Genomic DNA, 25,462 nt, shown 5'->3' on the forward strand with positions numbered 1-25,462 from the left:
CTAGAACTCTGAGAGTTCTAATGCCGTAATCAGCATTCACAGTTCTTTGGTCACTCATGCACATAAATACTCGGAAATGCTTGCGGAAAGGGCGTTTGCAAAGATGGGGCCCAGGTCCAACTTCCACAGACTTTCTGTGTAGCTGGAGAGAGAGAGAGAGAGAGAGAGAGAGAGAGAGAGAGAGAGAGAGAGAGAGAAAGAGAGGTAGGGAGAGCAAGTGGAAGAGGGATGACATGAAGCCTCGGATACAACCAGAGGAGGTAAGCAGGTCCTCCGGGTTTACAAAAACAGCCAAGGAAGGGAGTTGGCCTGCAGCCACCTTGGGGGCGGTGGGCTATAAAACATCAGTGTTTGTGCCTCACACAAGCAAGTATGGTGGTCCATTTGCCAAGACAGGGTTTCCCTGTTCAATCTGAGCTATGGTTCATAAATCAGTCAAATAAAAAAAATCCAATCTTGAAAACGTCTAGTGGTTCAAAAACTCTGGGATTAAGTTATACCAGTGGGAGCCATAAATCAGCCGGAAGCTAAGTCACTCTGATTCCTCTGGGCAGGAACAGAGGAGGGTGGAGGCCAGGTTGGCTTGGAGGGTGGGAGAGGGATGTGGTGGGGAGATCACCTGACCTGAGATGGGCCTTGCAGAGGAGACAGTGGGAATGACCTCAAGGTCTTTGCTGAGGAGACTTTAGGTGCTCCCGCTGCTCTTAGCAGAATTTTTAAACGTGGAGTCTCCTTGATTTTCCGAGTGAGTGAGCATGGCTGCCCTCCTTCACGGGTATCAGGATCGTATTCTTTCTGTTTCTCCTCCATCACCAAGTGATGCTTTCATTTCTACTCTGCTTCCCATGCTGACTCCCCTGTGACCTGCTGTGTTTATAGGAAAGAGGCTAAAGGGAAAATAGCCCATCAGGGCAGAGCAGCCATGCACGGCCTATGGGCTGCTGCCCCTCGCTGTTGTGACCCCCAAATGGTAAAACAGATTTGCATCCCCAGCCACACCTCAGACTTGCCTTGAGCACCTCTCTGTAGCAAGCAGACAAGAAAGAGCCACCACGGGGGACTGCCTTTCTTTGCAGAGTTGCTGTGACAGGGACATGCTCCTTTGGGGGTTCCTTTTGTTCTCCACGAGCTCTCCCCTTCTTGTCAGGGAAATAGAATTGCTTTTCTGGGTGAATGGTCATGCCTTGTGTTATGGGATACCTCTCTTCTGTGGAGCGCAAAGCCTTTTACGTGTGGGTGTCCTCAAGCACCCTAGCTGGTGCAGTGGCAGCTGGTTCTGGATCTTTCAGGAAGCATATGTTGCCTGTGCCCTGTTCCTGGCTCTTTTTCTTCCTGTCTTCTTCATTCCTTTTCCGAAAGGCTTTCCCTGGTGTCAGAGTTCATTTTGCCCTGCTGAGTGGAAGGCTGGAAGGTCAAGGAGTAGGTGACCCCTGGGAACAGCTCTCACCCAGTGACAGATGGCAGCTGGTGCATCACCCCTAGCTGAGATGCCCACAGTGGGTACCTGGTTGGTGACAACAAGCTTTACTGGCTGCCTTTTTCCTGCATCTTAAGTTCACATTCATCATACTTACACCGATTACCTTTTTTTCCGAGTGCTGTTCTGTGGAATCTTAAACCAAGACATTTACTTGCACCCTTTGTGCAGGTAGGTGATGGTGGACACTGGGAAGAAGGGAGTAAATGGTGAGCACAAGAGTTTCCTGGAGCAAGGCCTGAGCAGGGGAACATACTGGTGCCTCTGCCTGGGGAGAACATGCTGTTTCCTCACCACTGGTATTGATGCTCATGCCTTTTCCAGAAAAACCAAGTTAGCTCCCTCGGGCCCATTTCTTGAGTGTAGCTGCTGTTAGTACCAGACGTGAAGTCAAGAGTGGGAGACACGGGGTGTGCTTTTCCAGGTGGTACAGAGTATTTTGATATTTCAGCAACTGGTACATCTGTCCATACTGGTATATGGACAGATACCAGCTGGCCTGTGCCTGATGGTGGGGCCGTGAGCCACTCACACCTAAGGAGGTGGCGCACAGGGCTTGCCAAAAAAAGACAGCGGTTCCTCCCAAGCTGGGGGATGGGGTAGGGGGTATTCCCAGAGCTCCCTCCTGTAAACTCCCAGGGGGAGTCCTCCTGGGCCTGCCTTGTGCCTGGGCAGCTGGAGGCATGGACTGGAAAAGCCAGGTCCACCCAGCTCACTCACCTATAATTACATTTGCTTAAATGTGCTGGCTTGTCAAGGCTGCACGTGGAACCAAGTGTGTGTGAATGAAAGCAGGGCTGGAGGAGCACTGATGCCTCTGTTCTCTGCTGCAGCCGTTCCCTGGCTTTGTTTTCTGTGGGGCACAGACTAGTCAGGCTTGTCGTTTGCAGAGGCAGTGCACGTGTGTGTTTTTTTGTTTCAATCAAAATATGGTGATTTACTAACACTGTAAAGGTCGTGCTATGAAATTAACATGAGGGATGCCCGAGTGGAACTTAAAAGATTATTTCCACCTCATTTAAGAGATTGTTGCTGAATCGCTGTTCTGGAGCTCTTGGGTTTGGACATCTGCTCATTTCTCTGGGAGGGATGTTGTCCCTTGTTTGGTTCATGCTGTGGCTATTCTGCCTCGAGTGAGCTGATCTTACTGACACTGTGCACTTATGGCTCTGTGTCAATATCCTATGGAGGGGGTATCACATTTGTGTGTTCTTTCTGTCCCTATGTGTACGTACTCAAGCATGTGTGTGTTTCCTGTGTGTACTTTCCTATATCACCAACCCATTCTTTTTTTTAAACCTTTTTTAAAAGTTTATTTATTTTGAGAGAGGAAGGGGAGAGGGAGAAGGAGAGAGGAAAAGAGAATCCTAAGCAAGCACCTCACTGTCAATGTGGAGTCTGATGAGGGGCTTGGACTCAAGAACCATGAGATCATGACCTGAGCTGAAGTCAAGATACAGCCAGATGGAGAGGTACGTAGGGCCACAGCCAGATGTGTCTTGTGTTCAGGATCTTCTGTCCCCATGGAACTGGGGTACAACACCCTCCTGGCACATTACTGCATTCACCAATCTGAGAGTTCATTGACTGTTGTTAAGAGTTTTGATAGAAGGGTGCCTGGGTGGCTCAGTTGGTTAAGTGTCTGACTTTTGATTTTGGCTTAGGGAGCCAAATCAAGCAGGGGAGGGGCAGAGAGAGAGGGAGACAGAGAATCTGAAGCAGGTTCCACACTGTCAGTGCAGAGCCTGATATGGGGCTTGAACCCATGAACCATGAGATTATGACTTGAGCTGAAGTGAGAAGCTCAACCAACTGAGCCACCCACATGTCCCCAAAAGAGGCTTCTTAAAAGTGACAAAAGGTATTCTTTTCCCTTGGGAAATTCCAAGAGTTTTAGGAGCTTTTTGCTGGGAACCAGGGACAAAGACCAAATATATTACATTGGACATGCTGTTATTTACGTACACACGTGTGTGTGTGTGTGTGTGTGTGTGTGTGTGTGTGTGTAAAACTTATTTGTGGTTTTTTGGCAAGATCACTTGAAAGTAAGTTGTAGACAGACCTCACAAAACTTTGCCTCTAAATACTTGGGACTGATCTCCTAAGAATACAGGCACTATATTCCCCTCCATAAACACAATACTGCTGAACATGTTCCAACATGGAACAGTCATGTTGGAAACTTTGGAAACAATATAAATGAAGTTTTGATTGAACTGAGATGTGAGTATCAGAAGAATTCAAAGTTACTTGTAATTTATTGAACATACATTTACCAAGTCACTGGTATGCACTGATCACTGGGCTTGGAACCAAAGAAGCAAAGGGCAAAGGAAAGACTGAATTGGTGAATATACTGGAAACGTGTGAAGGGCAGAAAAAGAAATTTGAAGAAGCTCATGCTAAAGGACTTCAGTCTTGGAAAAATAAAAGCCGCTTCTATTTCCAGGCTTTCAGATATCCAGGAATCAAGACAGATCATCGTAAGGGTTAAGACGGTCTTATTCCTTGGGTCTTTAAGACATGTGCTACATTTAAAAGTGTTTAAAATCCCTAAAGGTGTATGTCAAAGGACAGTGGTTGCTCTATGGTTCCCTTCTAATGTTAAATAAATACAGTTCCATTTTCTGGCTCCCAAGATAATATCAACAATTGCATATATGTGTCCATATTGATATTTCTCCCAGTTGTCCCCAAAAGTGTTTTATATTTTCATTAAAAAAAAATTTTTTTTAACGTTTATTTATTTTTGAGACAGAGAGAGACACAGCATGAACGGGGGAGGGGCAGAGAGAGAGGGAGACACAGAATCGGAAGCAAACTCCAGGCTCTGAGCCATCAGCCCAGAGCCCGACGTGGGGCTTGAACTCGCGGACTGCGAGATCGTGACCTGAGCTGAAGTCGGGTGCTTAACCGACTGAGCCACCCAGGCGCCCCTATATTTTCATTTTTTTAAAAAATCTGGAATATAGATGAGGTTCACACATGGTGTTTGGTTGAATACCTTTAATCTGCCTTGTTTCAGAACATTTTCTTGCTTTTTTTGTTTTCCTTTCCTGCCATTGACATTTTGACAAATCCAGACCTGTTAACTTGAGTGCCCCACGCTTCTGGTTTTGTCTCGTTGTCCCTCCCTGTGCAGATGTCGGTTGAACACTACTGGCAAGAATTGTGCATAAGGAATGTGGTGTCCTTCTCAGTATGGCATTGGGAGGCATGTGATGCCAGTATTGTCCATAATTCAGTTTGACCAGTTGTTCATGGTGTATCCATCAGACTGCTGCTTTGCGTCTGTGTGACTATCCTGCTTTTGCCCTGTGGCTTCAACCATCCATAGATCATCCTCATCTAGATCAATATGCAAAATGATGATTTTCCTATTCAGTCACTTCTTTAAAAAAATTTTTTTTAAATTTATTTTTGAGAGAGGGAGAGAGACATAGTGCGAGCAGGGGAGGAGCATAGAGAGAGGGAGACAGAGAATCTGAAGCAGGCTCCAGGCTCTGAGATGTCAGCACAGAGCCTGATGTGGGGCTCAAACCCACGAACTGCGAGATCATGACCCCAGCCGAAGTCAGACGCTTAACTGACTAAGCCACCCAGGCGGTCCTCAATCACTTCCACATTATATTAGGTGGCATTCTCTCTAAAAAAAGAGACTTTCTGCCCCATTTAGTATCACTATGGATTCTTTTTTATCCTCCCCCTTTGTTTTACAATTCATCATCATCTTTTTTTTTTTTTTAATGCTCAAATTGTCCTAATTTTGGCCATGAGAGCCCATTCAAGCTGACATGTTCGCTAATGACTTCCCAGACTCCCCTCGCCTTGTTCTTTCCTGCAGGGTATTTCAGACTTTCAAAGACCTGGGGTTTCTTTCTAGCCTGCACTTACCTCTTCTGTGAAATCCAGTTAGACTGTCACAATTTTCTTATGATTTCGGAGCATTGGTCTTAAAAATCCAGCACTCTTTTGTGTTCGCTTGGTACACATAGGAGATGTCATCCCTCTGCCAGACCTGGGCCCAACAGCCATAAGCTGGTGGAAGTCAGCAAGCCCAAGCTAAGCCCTTCTCTGAGCTTGTCTGAATTAATTCACATTATCACCTAGAGCTGATGAAATGACAGACACAAAACCTGGGGACGTGGGGATATAAAGGAACTTATTATGGGTGAACAGCATTTTTCTTTGAGTAGAAATACAATCTTCTTTATTATTTAAGCTTTTAAAAGTTTGAGAAGAGTATTGTAAACAGAATGACCTGGAGCAGAGTTTGACTGTCAGTGGGCTAACTGATGGTTAGAGCGTAAGCAGGTCTATGACATAAGCTTTTGCGTGTCCCCGCCTGAAAATGCTCTAGACTTCTGAGACCAGCAGGTGTCATCTAGAGCTGTTGTTTCTGGCAAAGTTGATCACATCTTTTACATTTAGGTCAGTACACCTCAAAAAGCAATGGGATCAGGCCCTGTGAAGTCAATAGAACTAGACCTGCACATTGATGTGACCATGGGGCCAGCTGCGGCTGCAGCCTGTCCTTTGGAATGCCCTCTCTGGTCCGCTTCTTCACTGAGAATCCTCCCCATATCCAGTGGGTTCATAGGAGGTTAATATGGAAGTTGAGTCCTAAGAGGGCCTTTTGCTACCACGTACACCTTTTCTGGAACCTTCTGCCAGAGAGATGCTGGAAATCACGCTTGCCTGCATGAGAAACTAACAGTATGTGCTTCATTTGCCAAGATGGCAGAAGATTTGGCTTTAGCTGGAAGATTGCTCCTTTTCCCTGCTCAGTTTGAAGCAATTTTTTTATTGCTCTGCAGACCATTTAATTGATGTTACTGTTATTAACACCATCAATAGCATTTCAGGCAAGTCTACTGAATTCAGAATGTTTGCTTTCTAGTATGTCATAGACAAGAAGAATACCTGCCTCGCAAGGTTGGTGAGAGGTGGGTGAGATCAGGCACAGAAAGTTCCTAGTACAATGCCTGGTGCAGGGTAAGAGCTCAGAAAACATTGGTTTTGATATTTGGTAGCTGTGATGATCTGGCCTTGGAACACTTCAGAATGAAAAATGCTTTTCCTCAGTCACTAAGTAATTCCACTTATTTCAGTCATTGGAAATCTCCTGGTTGTCTGCTATAATGGATAAGTTACAAATGGATGTCAGAGGGCAGACAGGACTGCCCTTTCTCCTCATTAGAGGAGGGGAAATTAGCCAGAATGCCGCTTTCCTTGGTATTAAAACTGCACTCAGATCAGTTTGAAACCATTTTTAGTTTTGATGTTTTTCTTGTGTACTGATCGTAGCTGCAGCAAGATTGGGCTGGAAACATATTATCAGTTGTAAACCCATTGACATTTACTAGGGGGAGTTTTCACTACTCTCATTGATAAGTAGGAAGTTCTGCTTTTAAGAAAATGGTTCTCTCTGATTCACACCAAGAAGTGTTACAATCCCACAACCCCCCGAGTTTGCCAGTCCTTGAGGTCACGAGGCTCTGTGGTGGTGGCTGCACTGCTCATCACCCTTTCCTGACTCCACACCATGATGGTTTGATGTCTTTACCCATCCATATAATCAGAGAAAATCAAATTGTTGGCTCTTAATGAGATGCCTTTAGGCTGTGTCTATAGAATGCCAATTATGCAGCTGGAAATGGGAAAAAAAGTCAATTATCTTATTTTTCCTGAAGACTTTAACACAATCTGATACTGCATTAATATTGTGACACGTGCTGTCCTGGAGAATGTCTCAGACTTTTGTTCAGTGACTTAATCCTCCCGGTGTGTTCACTTTTCAATCTTCATCCAGGCAGCTGACATTCCAAGAAGTACAGCCTTTCTCTGTTGTGACAGCTCATGGAGGTGAATGGAAGGTGGGACTTGTTTTTTTTTTTTTTTTTTTTTTTATGAGATGACATCTTCTCATTCTTACTCCTGCTCATCATTCTCTTGCATTCCTGAAATAACTTAGGTGGCCTTTAGGTCAAAGTGGCATTACCTCAGAAAGACAGAAGGAACCCAGACCTCAGGTCTGAGCACTGACTTGGGTGAACAGACCCTGCCTGCTTGCAGAATTGGCCGCCAGTCCACAAGCCCTGCACCTTCCTTACTGCTGCATGGGAGACAAGGCATGGCTTCCAGAACTGTAGGGATGTATTTCCCTCAAGAAGTGGTCTTCCCCTTGGAACATGAATCTTCCCTTCAGCCGGGGTCTGGGAGACAGCACCTGGTATGCTCCAAAGGGGTGATGAGAGGTAGTTTCAAGAGGAATAGATTTTTACCAACAAGTGGGAAGGATGGGGAAACATGAAGAGATGATAAAGCTTCCAGAGAGTAGACATAATGAAGAGCTGTCAACACCTCTGTGCCTAAGAGAACATGGAGGGCACAGACACCCCAACACTGTGAGCTGTGAGCTATGGAGGGGGGACTTGATAGGCTGTGGGTCAGAAGAGGAGAAGTGGGAAATAAGTGTCCTGGTCTCTAGATCTTTAATCTCCTGCCATTGGCCAAATCTACCAAGAAGCCAAAGGCCCAGAGAGCCAGGTCTGGCAGTTTAGGGCCCAGAGCAAGAATGGGGGGCCTGTGGGTTGTGGGTCAGGAGGGACAGAGAGAGAATTTCCAGCACATTCAGTTTTCCGTGTTTTTGTTTTTTTTTTAATACAGAACAAAGCTTGTTTCCTTTGTTTTACAGAAATGGATACTTTGGAAAGCCAGGAAAAATAAATCCTGCCAATAATTAGGTACTGTTTAGAGATTCATTACAACCAGGCTTTGCACTGGGAGAGGGAAGTGGCCTGACCATTTTATGACGGTTTACTGTTCCCTTCATGTATTTTGATTAACGTTTCTCTATTTCTTTACTTTTATTTTTAAAATATCCTGTTAATATTTAACTATACCCAATATTGGAGCATTTTGTTCTGTTATGACTTACACAATGGGAAGAGACTTTCCAAAGGCCTTCCTACTTAGGACTTCTGGATACCTAAAGGCCACCTAAGTTATTAAGGTGATTAAGATTAAGGGAGATATCTTGAGTTTTTCCAGCTTTTGAGGAGGTCGTTGTTGACTCCCTGTGCCTTCTCATTTCATGGCTGGGCTGGAGAGGGATGGGCAGCAGCAGAGAGCTACAGTTGCCTTATTGCTGAAAGCCAAGGCACACTGGCCACCAAGAGAAAGACCTTCTTTCATATTTACCATGCAAGAGTCCTCCAGGTAGAGATGCCAGTGGACAGAACCTCTGAGATTGGAACCTCTGAGGTGACCTGGATGTGCAATCACAGCATTTGTTGCCTGCACAGACTTCTGCAGAATGAGTAAGAGAAGCATCAGTGTGTGTGCTATACCCAGATGCTGCTCAGAGTCTCTGTTTACTACTGCCTCACACACCAGTGGAGTCCTCCACACCTTGCCCCCAGGTGGAGCTTGCCTCGGGACTGCTGTTCTGCCTCGATAACTATTTATCCCACTTATCTTTTTCATCATCATATCATTGGGATGCTACTGATGAGCATGTGTCTGCTCCCCAGGCTCAGGCTGCATTCTTGGCTCACCGTACTTTAATTGTTTAAACATGTATTTCTTATTCTGTCCACTTTTCTACAAGATTCTGTAGGAACATGTTCATTCAGTGTGTATTTATGGGGCATCCATTATGTGTCAGCCACTACGTGTTCTGGGACATGAAGACATGGAACAAGAAAGCCAAAATTCCCATCCTCATGGAGCTCCCATCCAGGCTGGGGGAGGGGATGGTAAAGACAAACAGCAAACAAACACAAATAAATGTCAAGTTTGGTAGAAAGTGATAGGTGGTGTGAAAGAAATGAACAAGGTAATGAGGGACCAGGAGTGGGGAGAGTGTAGGGTGGGTTGCAAATTTAAATCAAGGTAGACGTCTTTGAGAAGATGATATTTCAGTAGTCTCTGAGGAAGGTGCAGGTGGGAGCCTTGGAGCTATCTGAGGATGAGCATTGCAGAGGGACAGCAAACGCGAAGACCCTGAGGTGGAAGCAAGCTAGACGTGTTCACGGGATGATGCAGAGTCAGTGTGGCTGGAGCAGAGTGGGGGAGGAGGAGAGGAGCCGGAGGGAGGTCAGAGGGGTCGGCAGAGTCCGATCACTTAGGGCCTTGGAGGCCAATGGAGGTCTTTGCCTTCTACTCTGGTTGGGGAGCCATTTCTTGCTCTGAGAAGTGATGGGACCAGGCTTATGTTTTTCAAGGACCAACTAGAATGTTGGGTTGGTAATACAATATAGAGGGCAAGGGTGGAAAGTGAAGCCTTAGGGGACTATTAAAATAGCTGTGGCTCAGAAGAGGGTGGGAACAAGGCGGGTGGTATGAGGTGGCATCAGATCCTGGCTACAGTTTAAAGACAACAACAGGATTTCCTGAAGCAACAGATGTGGATGAGATGGAAATATAAGAATCCAGGATTCTTGAGCTGAGTAATGGCAAGAGTGGGTGAAGCAGGTGGTGCAGCAGTCTTTGTTGGGGAGATGATAAGGGGTTCTGTTTTGGAGATTTGATTTGGAGGTGCATGCTAGGCATCCAAGTAGAATTAAAGTTTTTTTTAATGTTTATTTTTGAGAGAGAGAGAAAGTAAGTAGGTTAGAGGCAGAGACAGAGGGAGACACAGAATACAAAGCAAGCTCTAGGCTCTCAGTTGTCAGAGCCTGACACGAGGCTCAAACTCACGAACTGTGAGATCATGATCTGAGCCGAAGTCAGACACTCAACTGAATGAGCCACTCAGGCACCCCTGGCATCCAAGTAGAATTAATGAGTAGGGGTCTGAGGTGTGCACCTGAAGTTCACTTGATAGGCCAAGGCTGGAGATCTGAACTGGGGATTCAGCAACATGTAGAAGCTTATATTTACAACCATGAGTTTCAAGAGATCCCCCACGGAGTGAGCATGGACAGAGAGGGGCCTCGCTGGGAGCCAGCAAAGGACACTGAGGGGAGCAGCCAGCCATGGGGGTTGGGGTGGGTAGAAGATGTGGTCAGTCTTAGAAGCCCAGCACCCAGAGAGAAGGGAGTGAGTAAGGGAAGTGAATGCTGCCAACACATCTGGTGACTCCAGGGTCATTGATGACATGCACAAGAGCAGTCTCAGTGCTGGTGGGGATGACACTCTGATTAGAATGGGTTCAAAGAAGAAGGGAGGGCAAGAATTGGAGGCAGATCATATAGGCACCTTTTTTGAGAAGTTTTGCTACAAAAGGGTGAAGAGAAATAATACAGTATCTCATAGGAAAAGCGGGAGGGAGAATAATTTTTACTGGTTGGAAAATAAATAAGAATATATTTGTGTGGTAATGGGATGATCTTTGTTCATCTGAATGTACTGACTTCATACAGACTTTTTTTACTTAATACATTTATGCCACTACGTCATTCCATGGGTGTGCCTTACCCTCTCATCAGTAGATTGAAACAGTCATTATTCTATATGAGACACACAATAAGACATCCTTGAACTCCAGTTTAGTTCATTGGGCACATGTAAACCATATGGCAGTGCTCAACGATAAGCCTGTTATATTACTTTATTCATTAAAGTATTTGATTGTTGTATTCCACTGTATAGCTATGAAGGCTGTTTTGAATGTACTGTTATTGAATTTGTTATTTAGTTTACAGAGCACTGGGAGGTGTAGAATCATTGCTTAGGGAACAAATAAGACCTCTTCTAGATTTTCCACTCCAGGAATAATTCTTCCCGTTCAGGGCTAAATGGCTGAGGTCAATTAATGTGTTGTTGAAAACATGTTCATGAGCCCTGAGTTTGCTATTTGGCTCAGCCTGTCTACTTAATACACAGTGAGTTCTATCCTTTTACCTGTGTGGTTTCAAGGTCATGAATTTGACCTTGGCAGCATGTGTGGACTCAACTATGATCTGACATATGTGGGATCTTGCTTATTCCACCTTGGAGCCCAGTCACATTACTGGACACCAGTTGAGCTGGTTGCAATCAGTGTTTTAATAATCTAGAGTCTTTAAGCATGATTTTAATTGAAAAGAACTCCTTAATACACATCATAACTATCTTATACATGTTCATTATAGTGTGGTTCTTGGGATAACCAGGTCACACACTTAAATATTTAAATACACTTAGGCCTTAGTGAGGAATTGTTTTTAGCTGTTTGCAGGAACAAAGTGCCAGTATCTCTCACCCAGAGATTCCTTTGGGCAGGACTGGCTGAGGAAAGTCTATCAGGCTCTGGGTCTGAACATCCTCAGACCCTATGGATCTGGTTTCTCTGCTCTTGAGGAGGTAGGCAAGGACTTTACAAAGCTGTGGCCTGGGAAGTTATATATCCCCCAGCTGTCCAGAGCCTCCATGGGGGATGCAACAGACTGCATGTTTATGTTCCCCCAAGTTCATATGTTGAATCCCTAATTAGGTTTAGATGAAGTCATAGGGTTGAAGTCCCCATGATAGATTTAGTGCCCTTATAATGGGAGGAAGAGCTCAGAGCCCTCCCTCACAGTGAGATGGTGGCCAGGAAGAGAGCTCTCCAGACAGACACTGAATTTGATGCACTTTGACCTTTGATCTCCAGCCTCAAGAACTAAATAATATTTAGTTTCTATCAAGAAATAAATATTTGTATTTTTTAATTTTTTTTAATGTTTATTCATTTTTGAGACAGAGAGACAGAGTGTGAGCAGGGGAGGGGCAGAGAGAGACTAGAGGGAGATACAGAATCCGAAGTAGACTCCAGGCTCTGTGCTGTCAGCACAGAGCCTGATGTGGGGCTTGAATCCATGAACCGTGAGATCATGACCTGAGCTGAAGTGAGATGCTTAACCGACTGAGAGCCACCCAGGCACCCCTAAATATTTGTTCTTTAAGCTATCCAGTCTATGGTATTTTGTTACAGCAGCCCCAAATGGCTACAGTATGGAGGAATTCTTATGTTTCCCTTAAGTCAAACTTTAGGGAAAAAAGGCACCTTTCAACCAGCCAGAGTCTAATGAATATATTTAAAAATAAGCTCCTTTAACATGGGACCCAGCTTGAAGGGGATCTGCCGGGACCAATCTGGGACAGTTTGAGTACCAAAACAAATAAGGACAGAAATGAAGTGTAAAAAAATATGAATCCATGATCCTATACTTATATAGATAAACCAGTAAAGAAACAAATCCGGGAGGAGGGAAGGCATGTGAATATTGAGTACTGATTGGTAAAATTTACAGGAGTTGTTGGGTTGGGAAAATCATAATTTTGCATCATCATCTAAGTAAGGATTGAATCAGGTAAAAGTTATCAGTAGGTGCAAAATCCAGGGATAGTTTTGATGAGGAAGAGGATATTTGTCTGTTCCTAAGCTATCTCCCTATAAATTGCTTATAAGTAGCAAGAGAAACAATAGTAACGACCGTGGATAAATCCAACAGTGTGCTGACTGAAATCGCCTTGATCAAAGTTAACATCATCAATGAAACCAGGTGGTCATGGTGCCCTGCAGAAATGATGCCCTGGAAGGAAGGGTGACTTATGCCTCCATGGTGTTCTTTCTGGGAGCACACAACCCAAATCTAATTACGGGGAAGCCCCAGAAAACCCCAAACAAGGAACACCCCATTTAAACAAGGAATCGTTCTTCAAAGATGTTCATGTCATGAATGGCAGGAAGGCTGAGGAGCTGTCCCAGAGTAGAGGAGACTGGAAAGATGGGACAGCTAAGCACAGATCTTGACCAGCTCCTGATGGACATTACTGGGTCAACTGATGGTGTTTGAATACAGACAGTAGACCAGACAAAAGAATGATATCAATGGTAAACTTACACAAGTTCATGAGTATGCCATGATCTTGTAAAAGAGTGTCCTTTTGTTGAAAAATAAGCACTGAATTGTTTCAGGGTGTAGAGGTATAATGTTTGCAACTTACTCTGGAATAGTTCAGAAATAAGGATGCAAAGGGCTAGTCTCCAAAATCTATAAAGAGCTCACCAAACTCCACACCCGAAAAGCAAATAACCCAGTGAAGAAATGGGCAGAAAACATGAATAGACACTTCTCTAAAGAAGACATCCGGATGGCCAACAGGCACATGAAAAGATGTTCAGCGTCGCTCCTTATCAGGGAAATACAAATCAAAACCACACTCAGATATCACCTCACGCCAGTCAGAGTGGCCAAAATGAACAAATCAGGAGACTATAGATGCTGGAGAGGATGTGGAGAAACGGGAACCCTCTTGCACTGTTGGTGGGAATGCAAATTGGTGCAGCCGCTCTGGAAAGCAGTGTGGAGGTTCCTCAGAAAATTAAAAATAGACCTACCCTATGACCCAGCAATAGCACTGCTAGGAATTTATCCAAGGGACACAGGAGTACTGATGCACAGGGGCACTTGTACCCCAATGTTCATAGCAGCACTCTCAACAATAGCCAAATTATGGAAAGAGCCTAAATGTCCATCAACTGATGAATGGATAAAGAAATTGTGGTTTATATACACAATGGAATACTACGTGGCAATGAGAAAAAATGAAATATGGCCTTTTGTAGCAACGTGGATGGAACTGGAGAGTGTGATGCTAAGTGAAATAAGCCATACAGAGAAAGACAGATACCATATGGTTTCACTCTTATGTGGATCCTGAGAAACTTAACAGGAACCCATGGGGGAGGGGAAGGAAAAAAAAAAAAAAAAGAGGTTAGAGTGGGAGAGAGCCAAAGCATAAGAGACTGTTGAGAACTGAGAGCAAACTGAGGGTTGATGGGGGGTGGGAGGGAGGAGAGGGTGGGTGATGGGTATTGAGGAGGGCACCTTTTGGGATGAGCACTGGGTGTTGTATGGAAACCAATTTGACAATAAATTTCATATATAAAAAATAAATAAATAAATAAATAAATAAATAAAAAATAAAAATAAATAAATAAATAAAAGGAAGGCTTTTAATAATGAAAAAAAAAAAGAAATAAGGATGCATGCATGGATGGATGGATGGATGGATGGATAGGATAGACAGAAATTAGATAAATAGAATGATAAAGCAGGCGGAACAGAGTATGTTGACAATAGGAGAGGGGTTTATGGGAGTTCAGTGTATTGGTGCAATTTTTATGTAAGTTTGAAATTGTTTCTAAAGAAAAGTTAAAGATCCTTTATTGAAGGATCAGCTGATTCACCCATTCATGGAGGATTTATTGAACATGGGTTTCCCATGCAGTGAGTGTCCCACGGACAAACCCCTGGTTCTCAGGAAGTTTCTGCTCTAGGGGAGATGACAGGATAGAGGAATACACAGAGAGCCATGGGAAAGTGTCAGATGGTAATCAATGTTACGAAGGGAAACAGGGTCTTAAGGTGGTGATGAAGGTCAGTTGTAGGGTTCCTATTTATATCAAGGGCTGTGGAGGGAATGGAAACCTGTTGAGGGAAGGAGTTGGTTCTGTATTCTCCCATGGGAAAAACTTTCCAGGCCAAGGGACCAGCTACTGCAGAGGCCCTTTGGCAGGACAGAGATGGCATGCTTGAGGAACAGAAAAGGACTTTGTGACTGGGCATTAGGGAACAGGGACAAGGAATTGGAACCTGGGACAGGGCAAGACCATCTGGGGTCTTGCTGGCCACAGTAAGGAGTTCAGATTTTATTCTGAATAGGAGAGGGATTCAGCGAAAGGTTGGAAGAATGGAAGTGACATTAATGAATTCATGTTTCCAAAGATCACTCTGGCTACCTAGGGGAGTATTACTTATAGGGGGATGCTGATGGGGGAGGAAGCCCCCACCAGGCACCAGGAGAGGCCACTGCCCTCTGTGGGCTCCACTAGTGTGAACGTCTGTGGGAGTCCAGGGTGGCGATATGAGCACACTGTCTCTTTTTGTCTTTTATACCAAAACATATCTTTAGTGCAGTCACTCAGCGCTTCTCAGCAACTCTAAAAATTGACCAGATTTCTTTTTCCAACATTACTTTGACACATGCCAAGAATGACAAAAATGTATCTCTCTCCATTTTTTTTTTCTCTTGAGCTACTTTCAGGCCTGAGTGTTGGGGAATAATAAATAGAAACCCAGAACATGACTAAAGAGGCCCAGGTCCACAGGGAGAAAACCACCATGAGGTTCCAGAGAGGTATTTGGGGTCTCACCAGAGCACCCACAATGGGAGGAGGTATCAAGGGGGACATTATGGTGTTACATGGAATATTGTAAAAGAAACAAAGACTAGAGTTTTTCTTGTTAATGGATTCCCACTGCTGCTTCTGCCATCTGCCACCAGCCACCCTTTCTGGAATTTGGAATTCTTTAGTCTAGGGAGGACACTAAATAGCCCTTTCTCCACTTCCTGGTGTCAGGTAAAGTGAGGTTTTTCTTTGGGAGGCTGAAGGGGTCCAGTGACAGGGTTTTTGTAACTCTTAGGTGGATGTTTTGTTGAGGCACCATCGTGCCAGAAAGCAGAAACGTGAGATTTAGAGAAAGGGCCCTTAATTGCGATGATTGATTCTTTAAAGAGTGGACAGACTCTTTCTAAGACCCTTGTAAGACCCTTTAAATTTCAGGCTGTGTGTGTGTGTGTGTGTGTGTGTGTGCGCGCGCGCGCACGCGGGTGTGTGTGGGTGTGTGTGCTTGTGTGTCTAGGGGCTGGGTGAGTGCACAGTGGGACAGTGGGTGTCCCTAGAAAGACATTTACCTGTGATGCCAAAAGTTCTAGTTGGATCTTTTGATGGTTATACAGAGTGATACCCTTATATCTTTCCTCTGGATGTGTTTACCTGCCCTAAGGCACTCTTCCCCTGTAACCAGGGGGCTAAAATTAGGGTCTGGGGAGAAGATTCTGGTGGGGGCTTAAATGGTCCCAAACAGATTCAAAGTGTCTAGGGGGAGGTGGGAGACTTGACTTACTGCAAAGAGCAGTGTGGGAAGAGGAGGGAAGTATTTCACCAAAGTGGTTTGTGGCATCAATAAGAATCAGAGAACTAGGGAGGAATGGAATTTTAAAAAAGAATACATTTTTGTGTGTGCATTTACATTTTGTTGAGCAAACAAAATGTTACTGAGTTCAGTCTTGGTAAATTTTTTTTTTCAGTGTAAATAGATAAATCAATAATTGAACATGGTAAATTTTTTTTTAAATGGAAAGGAAGAAAGCCACACTAGTATAACTATTGCTTATTCTTTTCTATATGCCCAGCGGTAGTAAATGATCCTTCAGTGAACATGACTTTGATTTTGGATATAGCCATTGAGTCGTCGAACAGGAATAATGTGTGTGAGATTGCTGACTGCCTGTTACCATTTTGGAGAAGGAAGAGCACAGGAGAGATAGTTGTACAACCCTTTGAACATACAAAAACATGTTGGACCACACACTTTAAATGGCTTAACTGTATGATATGTTAATTATATCTGAATAAAGCTGTTAGAAAAAATAGCCAAAGAGAAGTAGACAAGCAGACAGGTTTGACTCTGAAGAAATCAAATTTTAAAAAGTCATACAGGAAACAAAGCATACAAATGGGCACTGATCATCTCCATGGGACTTGGATGATTTATTTTAATGATTTGATATGAGCCCAAAGGTCCTTAAGCTGGACTGTGGGAAAGTTTTCAGAACCAGGGACATACTGCCTTCTCTGTCCTCAGTGGGGTCAAATGTCTTTGGAGGGCGGTTTGATTTTTGGAAACAGCTAAAATGACTCAAAGGTAAGTTTAGCAATTAAGCAAATGATGAAGCTGAGAAATAACAACACAGTAAAAATAAAAACAATAAAGAACGCTATACAGCTCAGAGCCTGGAGCCTGCTTTGGACTCTGTGTCTCCCTTTCTCTCTCTGCCCCTCCCCCACTCATGCTCTATCTGTCTCAAAAATAAATAAATGTTAAAAAATTATTTAACTGTTGAGAACTGAGAGCAAACTGAGGGTTGATGGGGGGTGGGAGGGAGGAGAGGGTGGGTGATGGGTATTGAGGAGGGCACCTTTTGGGATGAGCACTGGGTGTTGTATGGAAACCAATTTGACAATAAATTTCATATATAAATAAAAAAAAATAAAAAATAAATAAAGAATGATATAAAGTAAGGTGACAGACATTTTCTTTTGAGAGCTCCCATTTATTGATTCCATAAATGACCACCTTTTCACCAGTGAAATCAGCTAGTTTTCAAACACCATCCTTATAAGCCAAGGGAAACATGACTGTCTTGTGATGTGTGAATGACTGTAGTGAGTTGTCTTGGTTGCGTTCTTCTGGAAACCAACCCAGTCAAGCCAGTGAGGGGTGTGTTCACAACAGGTGATCACCGTGGACATCTTGGACTTGCTGTCGCAAGGAGAATGCCTCAGAGTTGCCCAAGCCAGGAAGCGAGGAAGGTGGGGTCTTAGTCCACCAAGTCCCAAGTGTCATTTGTTGAGCTCTGCTTCTAGGGGTGTCTGTTGGCACTGGACTACCCTGCTCTTGGGCTGAGTGTGCTCTTCCAGGCAGAAACATGGCACTCAGGTAGAGTTAGAGTTTTTAGTAGAATAGGCTACTGTAGTCTAAATTGGTGCTGTTCAAAAGAATCTTCTTCAGTGACAGACATGCTCTGTAAGCTGGACTATATAGTGAGATAGCCACTAGATACTTTGAAGATGACTCATGTGACTTGGGTTTGCTTCATTTCCTCACTTCATTTCCTAGCCTCTTTCTATTAAGGATAAAGACTGTATATTTATTGTCTTCTTTATAAAGCTAGAGAGCAGTAGCTGTACATCTTTGCAAACTTGACTTTAATAATTCATATGGATGGAAGGCACAGTGTCTGCAGTGGCCAGTATGGCCAGTGGCTACCATCCTGGGCAGTCCAAGTCTAAATAGAATATTGTAAAATAAACCTCTCTAAGTCTCATAGTCCCAAATTCTCAAGATGAGGTATCAAGAGGATGAGAATAAAATGAGTGGTATCTAAAGATGTATTTTCATGGACTGTTACTTGGTCTTTTGCACATTAGCTGAACAGATTTTCAGCTGCTCTTAGCTGACAGGTAGGACTCTGTGTGCTCGGCCAAAGATAATTGCCAATTAATACAGTTCACATGTTTCAGTGCCTACTGTAAGTTCTGTGTCTCTGCATCCTAGCTCTGAACATAGAGAGGGGTGACTAACATGCTAGCACCTTCATTGATAGGAATCCGTGCCTGCAAGGCTGCTTGACTCTGCCCAGGTCAAGACTGCTCAGGTAAATATTATTGCAAGGGGGTTAATGGAATTATTTATTTGATTTGATGGTTATAACTGAAACAGAGTCATTTGGTTTGATACTTGTATTTGAAACAAAATGGTTAGGCAATTTTGGTCAGTCTGTTTTAGCTTCATTGTATTGACCAGCTTTTTCCTTTTGGGCTGCTTTGTTTGAAGATATCAGATCATTGTGTTGTAAAGGCATTCAGAGGATTATTCACACCTGTGTCTGAAAAGCAGCCTGAATTATCAACAATTAATTTTTATTGGAAACAAGAAACAGCGTACATGACAAACGTGTGGGACACCTGACTTGCTGCATTTTTCCTCCCTTCCTTTGCCCAAGGCAGACATGGCTCATCTATCACAGTGCTCTTTTTTTGTGGACCTGAAATACAGCCTCTGGGTCTTTCGTAACACAGTGCTGCTGGCATATACTGCAGGTCAACCAAGATTAGCATGTTCAGTAAGAAACAATAAGTCATTTCTGGCATACCTGCCATGATTCAGTGATCATTTATATGTAAGAGACTTTTATTTTTTTTAAATTTTTTTTTTCAACGTTTATTTATTTTTGGGACAGAGAGAGACAGAGCATGAACGGGCGAGGGGCAGAGAGAGAGGGAGACTCAGAATCGGAAACAGGCTCCAGGCTCTGAGCCATCAGCCCAGAGCCCGACGCGGGGCTCGAACTCACGGACCGCCAGATCGTGACCTGGCTGAAGTCGGACGCTTAACCGACTGCGCCACCCAGGCGCCCCTGTAAGAGACTTTTAATACACTTGCTGTTATTGTTTTTTTCCTGACTCTCGGGACTGAAGGTACTAACGTTATAAGGTAATAACATTATAATCTATTTCCCCTCCCCTGGCTCTATCCCTTAGGCCATGGATCAGCAGACTACCTGTTTTTGTAAAGAAGATTTTATTGACCACAGCCACACCAACCGTTGCCTGTTGTTGCTTTTTTGGTACAGTGGTACATTTGAGACTGTATGGCTTGCAAAGCCTAAAATATGTACTATCTTTATAGAAAAAGTGACACTTCGTTTGACTCTTATTTTGCTTTTGTACAGGGAGAAAACCTTTCCTCCCTGTTGGCATGGGAACAGAGTTAGATTAGCCTGTGCTCATCTGTCCTGGACTTGGTGGTTGCTCATGAAACTTCCAATTTGTAAAATATATGTGAACTTGATATGTGGCCGCAGTGCAAACTTGTTAATCCCAGCACATCATAATTAATTACAGAGACAGAACTTCTTAAGTTCACTCTGTAAGGATGTGTACTTGGGATAAGTTGGCCTTGGGGTCACATTTTTGGATCTGCCACTTAGTGTGTGGCCTAAGTCGAGTTGGTCTGAGTATCTGTTCCCTCATCATTAAAATGATACTATTAAATCACAGCCCTTGTGGCTGTAGAAATAACATTGCAGTGAGGATTAAATAAGAAAATCACTAAAACATGTTTATCCTAGTGTCTTATACGTGTTAAAAGTCCAGAAATGGTAGCTCTTTGTGAAGCAGCATGTTTTAGTAAATATGGTGATGGACTAGGAGAATGGTCTTGTTCAGAACAAGCTCTTATCTGCCATATGAGATTCTTGGGAAGGAGTCTCCATTCATACTTGGGGAACCCTGTTGTATCAGTCAGCTATAGCTGTGTAACCGGCCACCCTAAAACTAAGTTGTTTAAAACAATAAGCATTTACTATGACTCATGAGTCTGTGGGCCAGCTGCATAGTTATGCTGGATCAGGCTCAAATGATCTCAGCTGAATTGATTCATGTATCTGTGATCATTGGTGGTCAGCTAGGGTGGGGTTGGGGGCTGCTGGACTATGATGGCCTCATGTATCTTGACACCTATGCTGAGAAATGGCACAGCTTCTACACATTTCTACCACATTCTCTTGGCTGTCAAGTCAGAAGGACCACCCACATTTAAAGGACAGCTCCATCAAAAGGTGGAATGAGCTGAAAAATATGATTGCAAGAGGCATGGAAAGGGATGAATGAAGAACTGGGAAATCTTTTGCAATTGACCTCTCACTTTGGCTATTTCAAGATGATAAAAAATAAATCAAGAAATTGCAGACGTCGTTACTTTCATTCATACGGATTTTTTTTTCAACGTTTTTATTTATTTTTTTTGGGACAGAGAGAGACAGAGCATGAACGGGGAAGGGGCAGAGAGAGAGGGAGACACAGAATCGGAAACAGGCTCCAGGCTCTGAGCCATCAGCCCAGAGCCTGACGCGGGGCTCGAACTCACAGACCGCGAGATCGTGACCTGGCTGAAGTCGGACGCCCAACCAACTGAGCCACCCAGGCGCCCCCATACGGATTTTTAAAGTCAAGTCTTGGCATATTTTCAGCTACTACTGTTTAGCCTGATAAAGAAGACAATGAATATACAGTTTTTATCTTTGATAGAACCTAGGAAACAAAGCTTTTGATTAAGAGGTTCCAACATGGCAAACCCAAGATCTTTATTGACACATGGTCTTTGCTACAGACTTTGGCTAGTGGAGCCTTTAAAGTGACAAGATGTTAATTTGGGGCTTTCCTACCTCAGTTTTGTGTGTCATGTAATAGGACAAACCTCAGGCCCTGTTGGCTTGTCAATATCAGATTTCTTTGACATTCTTATAAGCACTGTAGCCCTTGGATTCTTTTATGAAGGAGCCATCAAACCCCCTGCTTCTCAGACTTATGGAATTCCCTGAGGCTGTGTCTGCACATTGGCACAGAGGCCACTCGAGAAGTGACAATTGTGGCTGGACAGTGCACTGTCTTGGCCTCTGGGATCAGGCCAATCCTGTCTGCTTTGGCAATTTGATCTCATTGGCTATTCAATTTCTGCTTGGGGTTGGCTAACTGTTGAAAGCATGAGTCATGCAAGAACTTGGACTTTGGAGCCGAACAGAATGTGGAAACCTGGCTCCGTCATGTACAGATGTGACCTTGGGCAAGATGCTGACCTGGAGGGGTTCAGGTTACGTTAATAAGATGGAAGTGTCATGGCACTTAGGATATGGGGCTGTGAAGATGATACAAGCCAAAGCTTGCAAGGCATCTGACTTCAGTTTGTGGAATAAACACTCACTTGGCGACAGCTCTTATTATCAAAATTATTTTTAGGGGCCTGACTGCACTGTGGTGTGAGCCCCTTGGCGATTTTTGAGTCTGAGTTACATGCCCAGTTTTGCCTCGTCGAAGGGGTCTTCACTGCCTTTCTTCAGCCGGCTCCGGAAGGCCCGATTTGAGTGGAAACATCCGTGAGTTGCCATGACGATGTCATTTTTGATTTGCACAGGGACTTTCCACGTTTTGAAGGGGATAGCTTCTCCTCAGCATGGGGACACTTGCCAAGCTTCGAAAGAGCTATAAACTTGCTGAGTCGTGGAAAGGTATTCTTGGATACAGAGCTTCCAACAAACCAGACCCTGTTTGTAATTAATTTGAATGTTTCCAGAGCTTCATGTTATGCCCTCCCTGTTGTATTTCCATAGGGAGTTCATTGGGCCATAGCTCTGGTTTGGAAAACGGTGCTCACTCCTCACTTCTATTGCATGGGCTATGTGTTAATGGAAAGCGGTTATTTTTTGTCTCCAGGTATGTGTTTTTGTTTATCTTTCTTTACCTGCACAGCATTAGTGTTGGTGTTTGCCCCACAGAAGGGAGCTTGTTAATAAATACACTTGATGAAGAGTACCATGAGAATCTTCATTCATAAACTATCTTCTGAGTCCATATAACAATTTGTAGGAGGAAACAGTGTCAGTTCACTTATTTAACTGTTCAAAAATTCTGGTATTTCCTGTTTTGTAAGGAAAAGTGATAGGAGCAGGTTAGGAAGACAACCTAAGGTATGGAAGTGTTGGAAGAAGCAGAAATTGTTAAACAAATATTAGAGTTCACATTTCACTTGGCTGCCACGTAGGGTTTCAGAGAGACCCCACCCTGACCTACCTGCTGTGTTGAACTGTGTTCTTAACTCAGGGCTGTGAAGTTTGCCAAGCACCGAGGGCTTAGGGCCAGGAGCCCAGGGAGGGGGAGAGGGCAGAGCTGAGCTGGGGATGGCCCTTGTCAGGTCCCGACCACGAGCCGGGTCACTTGGCTTCAACTCTGAGTTAGTGACACTTTAAGTGTTTGATCAATCACCTTTAGCCACCAGTAGATTGGGTAGAGGCAGGCAGAGGAGTTTCAGGTGGAAAAAGAGTGAATTTTGTATAATCTCCACAGGACTTTCTTGTAAAGCAAGGGAGTTTGATGGAGTGACATTCTAACCAGGACCTCACACTCATGCATGTGTTTTGCAGCCTATCCCTATCAGTGGGACTTGAGGCGTGTGCATGCATGACCCAGGGGGGATGGTCACAGATCTTTAGGTTTGGGAGGGTTGATTTCTAGCCTCTAGGACTGTGACACAATGAATTTTTATTGGTTAAGCCACCCAACTTAAGGTATGTTGTTGAGGCAGCCCTAGCAAACAAATACAGCTAGCATGGTGATACAGGGCATGGATATTCTCACCTATTCCCCCACTATCCTGCTTATACCACTCCCACAGCCTTCGCAGGGAACATGTGTGGTGGGGAAAGGGCTTGGGGGCCAGGTATTTCCAGGTCCTCTCAAATGAGGCTGGGAACCATTTGGCAACTGAGACTTGTGTATTTCTTTTTTATTTAAAAAATTTTTTTGAGTTTATTTATTTGCAGAGAAAGACAACACAAGTGGGGGAAGATAGAGAGGCAGAGAGAGGGGGAGACAGAGAATCCCAAGCAGGCTCTGCACTATCAGCTCAGAGCCCGATGTGGGGCTTGATCCCATGAACCATGAGATCATGAGCCGAGCCGGAACCAAGAGTTGGATGTTTAACCAACTGAGCTATCCACGCTCCCCAAGACTCGTGTATTTCTAATAAATACCCAGAAATAACATGATGAGGTCCAGATTTCTTCCTCTTGTCATCTAGATTTTATGTTTGCAATAATAATGATAATATAAAAAATGTAGTAGTACAATGTGATTCATTGAGAGAGATGTCACTGCGAGCCATAATTGGTTTTTACTTCCACTGAATGAACGTCTTATGGACCTTTCTTTTGAGGGGAACCTGAGGCTTCAGAGGGTAAGGGGATTTTGCACAAGGTTAATGATAGGACCAGAGTTCTAGTCTAGGACCCCCAACTTACAGGGTTGAGGATCTCTCCACCGTTTTGTAGGATGAGTGCACTATTGGTCACCTGGAGAGTTCTAAATGTACTAATGCCTGGATCCCCCCAAGGGGCCAGTGTAATTGATCTGGGTGGTTGGTTTTGGCTTGGGGATTTTTCAAATCTCCCAGCTTGAGACACACCAGGATAGCAAACCAACAAATTATTTTATGTTGAAAATTTTAAGTTAGCTTATGGAAAATTTCTCATAGAGGTTGCTGAGAATCACTTGAGAAATTTTTCCTTGAATACAGATTCTTGAGCCCCTCCCAGGCACACTAGATTCAAATTTCTAGGAGTGGAGTCCCAGAGTCTGTATTTTATGAAAGCTCCAAAGGTCATTCAAGGATCATACAGGTTTGGGTCCTAGAGTTTGTTCTGGAAAGAATTCTAGGCCATGAAGGGCTCTGCTGTTTTCCCAGAAAGGCTTTGCCCTAACATCTCACATAGTGACCCAGGGAGCATGGCCTTCTGTTCACTTCAAACATTCTAAAGGTAAATGTTATAGTGTCCTATGAGAAAGTACCTGGGACTTAACTATGGAGTAAATACTCCTTCACTCAGTAACTGGGTATAACTCCCATTCACCCATGAACCCTGCTTTGGAATTTTGCAGCTTTGTGGAAGTCTGATAAATGGAAGCAGTTTTCCATTCCATAAGAAAGCCATACTGTGTAGCCTTTTTTACATCATGTGGCAGATATCTTTGTTCTACAGAGCAGGAAACTGAAGATCATAGAGGGTGTGGCTCCCATGTAATACCTGCGAAGAAAGGTGGGTGTAGGATTGGAGGCTTCTAATGTGAGCTGTGGCATTCTCCTCGTCATCCCTGTGTTTCTGACCCTTTACCCATCTAGCTGCCATTCACTGGCCACATCTCCAAGAGATCCCTGTTGTGGATCAGGCCTTCCTTCAGGAGTTACAGGAAAGCTGTTTTTGGCTAGGAGCTATGCTAGAACTTGGGGGAATCTGCCCAACAAGAACACGCTTCACACCTTGTGGCTCAGGGCAGAGGGAGTCAGTGTTTCTATTCAGAATGTTCTGTAGAGTGTATGATATGATCTTCTCTGGAAGGTTGTCCACTCAACCTGATTCTGCATCCTATAGACCTGTGCATGCCATCTTACATGTATCAGGGACCCTCTATCCTGGGGTGGCTCATCGTTCCCTGTGGGAAGGTAACATGATGTGGTGGAAATGAGCACAGCGTTTGGGCTTGGGGTCCTAAGGTGTAAGTCCCATCTCTACCCCTTCAGCTGCACTGGATAAACTCATTAGGCTCTGTGGGGTTCCATTTTCACTTCTCTAATAGTATCTTGGAGTAGAGTGAGCATCAAAAACACTTTAAAGCTTTATACAATATTATTTACTATTATTACTATCATTGGAATGTTCGTCTGCATTAGGGTGATATGGAAACTCAAGGTGGGACCCATCTTTGGTTTGTACCTGCAAGAACAGTTAAGTACCAATTTCTATTTGTGGGTCTAGTTTTCTTTTGCCAAACTTCAAACGATGTAGTACTATACTATACTATACTATACTATACTATACTATACTATACTATAC

At 43.9% G+C, this 25,462-nt stretch overlaps 1 protein-coding gene and 1 long non-coding RNA gene across 3 annotated transcripts in view; both read left to right on the forward strand.

The window, feature by feature from the left end:
• Positions 1-25,462, forward strand: part of SLC24A3 (solute carrier family 24 member 3) — a 486,110-nt gene that overhangs the window by 95,317 nt on the left and 365,331 nt on the right. The gene's annotated exons all lie outside the window — the stretch shown is intronic.
• The window catches only part of LOC121012543 (uncharacterized), a 6,364-nt gene continuing 1,927 nt past the window's right edge, over positions 21,026-25,462 (forward strand). Inside the window, exon 1 of the long non-coding RNA XR_005782164.1 lies at positions 21,026-22,289. This is a non-coding gene — a long non-coding RNA (uncharacterized LOC121012543). The remainder of the gene's footprint in view (positions 22,290-25,462) is intronic.

Source organism: Herpailurus yagouaroundi, unplaced genomic scaffold (genome assembly GCF_014898765.1).
Source record: "Herpailurus yagouaroundi ecotype Mexico unplaced genomic scaffold, PumYag 196, whole genome shotgun sequence".
In the NCBI taxonomy this organism is placed as follows: domain Eukaryota; kingdom Metazoa; phylum Chordata; class Mammalia; order Carnivora; family Felidae; genus Herpailurus; species Herpailurus yagouaroundi.